General features: G+C 36.9%; 1 pseudogene; it reads right to left on the minus strand.

Moving 5' to 3' along the window:
• The window catches only part of LOC105543156, a 1,820-nt pseudogene extending 993 nt beyond the window's left edge, over nt 1–827 (minus strand).
• Between the last annotated feature and the right edge of the window lie 1,302 nt (nt 828–2,129).

The following is a 2,129-nucleotide window of genomic DNA, read 5'->3' on the forward strand; positions in this document are numbered from 1 at the left end:
CAGCATGACTTATAATCCTTTGGGTATATCCCCGGTAGTGGGATGGCTGGGTCAAATGGTATTTCTAGTTCTAGATCCTTGAGGAATCGCCACACTGTTTTCCACAATGGTTGAACTAGTTTACAGTCCCACCAACAGTGTAAAAGTGCTCCTATTTCTCCACATCCTCTGCAGCACCTGTTGTTTCCTGATTTTTTAATGATTGCCATTCTAACTGGTGTGAGATGGTATCTCACTGTGGTTTTGATTTGCATTTCTCTGATGGTGAGTGATGATCAGCATTTTTTCAAGTGTCTGTTAGCTGTATGAATGTCTTCTTTTAAGAAGTGTCTGTTCATATCCTTTGTCCACTTTTTGATGGGGTTGTTTTTTTCCTGTAAATTTGAATGAGTTCTTTATAGGTTCTGGATATTAGCCCTTTGTCAGATGAGTAGATTGCAAAAATTTCTCCCATTCTGTAGGTTGCCTCTTCACTCTGATGGTAGTTCCTTTTGACTATCTTTCTTTAAAGCAACTGCAATTTCCTCCCTTACTTCCTTACTGTCTGTGGCTATAATTTGGCCATTATGAACCATCTGTGAATTCTGTCTTAGGTATTCCATGACTGCATTCACATCTTTATTTAAGTACTCTTTTTTCCCTTTGTTATTTTTGTGTTTTCCTTGGTGTTTGTCATTTTGAAGGGATAGCCTATTGGCTTCAAGTTGTTTACACTTTGGTAGGTTCTGGCTTGTTCCCTCAAAGGATTCCTTCTTCATGTCCTCCCATGGTGTTATAGGCAAAGGTCTCTTGTTACATGCAGTACTAACTCGTGCCCACCTGGTCATAATTTCATCAGAGGTACCTCACTGTGCTGCCGCGCAACTTCTTACCACCAACTCTCTTATTTTTAACAGAGATATGAATGATTTCATAAATAAGGTTATTTTCTCCCTAACCAATAAATAAATGAGAAGCATGTATTTAAAGAAGGGACATCACATTGCCAGTTTGCCCTGAGTCCTCACCAGACGTAGTTCAGCTATGGTTTGTGTCATGTTTAATTTGTTGGAGTTCCTACAGCATGCTGTTCTGCATCTCTCCACATCTGTCCTCTGTATTCCCTTTGTTGGAAATGCCTGCCTCATTCCAACTCACCCCTTATGTTTTTGTGTTTAGATTAAGTGTTACCTTCCCCAGGCAACCTCCTCTGCTATCCTCCAACTACAAATTGGATCAATTGTCCTTTATCAGGGCTCTGAAGCAACGTAATAACATATCAGTTCAATTGTATTTAACATAAATTTATTAAACAGATAACTCAAAAAAGAAATGAGTGAACATTGGTTCATATAAATTCCTTTGCACTTAGTGTTAATAAAGCTATCCTGTATCTCTTAAGAGACCTAGGCCTTTCCCTTTATGTCAATATGCAAAATAAATTTTACTTCATGATGGCACAATTCTCTTTTCTTAGCAAAACAGCACAATGTAAATGCAGTTATTTTATTAAATGAGAATTAATGTCAAAGACACATCTTCCAACCTAGATTTAAAGATTCTAAATGCTCAGGAATCTAATTCCCTGGAGGTCTCTAAACTGTAATTACAAACACTTAGTTGTGGTATTTATCACCTCTAAATATTCTATGTTCCTGTGCATTCTAATTTTGACTTTTTTTTTCTCTGAAATATTCCCTTTAGTTGACTCAAGCAATGGCAGACAGATGTAACTGAGGACTCATTCCTTAGAATTAAAAAACAGACAACAACACAGGTGTCAAAAAAAACAAAGTAAATTATAGTTACTGAGATTTTTTTTACAAAGCTGTTCAATGTCCTAAGATCAGAGCAACTCAAATGTGAATATATGAAAACATGTCAAAGGCGTTATATCATAGTGTTTTCGTCACATATTGTAGCAATGCATGAGTGCTGTGGTATGCTATTTGGCCAGGCTGCTGGAATTTGATAGATTCTAGTTGAAAGTGTCACAATCTTCAGGGGAGGAAAACCAAATGCTTGCTCTTGGGTACAAGTTATGATTCTGTCACTATCACGTGTGTCACCTTAGTCAACTCATTTTAACTTTTAAATGTTAGCTTACTTACTTGTACTACAGAGATAATTCTATCTTCCTTAGAAGTTTC

This window comes from Mandrillus leucophaeus, unplaced genomic scaffold (genome assembly GCF_000951045.1).
Source record: "Mandrillus leucophaeus isolate KB7577 unplaced genomic scaffold, Mleu.le_1.0 Scaffold276, whole genome shotgun sequence".
Lineage (NCBI taxonomy): Eukaryota > Metazoa > Chordata > Mammalia > Primates > Cercopithecidae > Mandrillus > Mandrillus leucophaeus.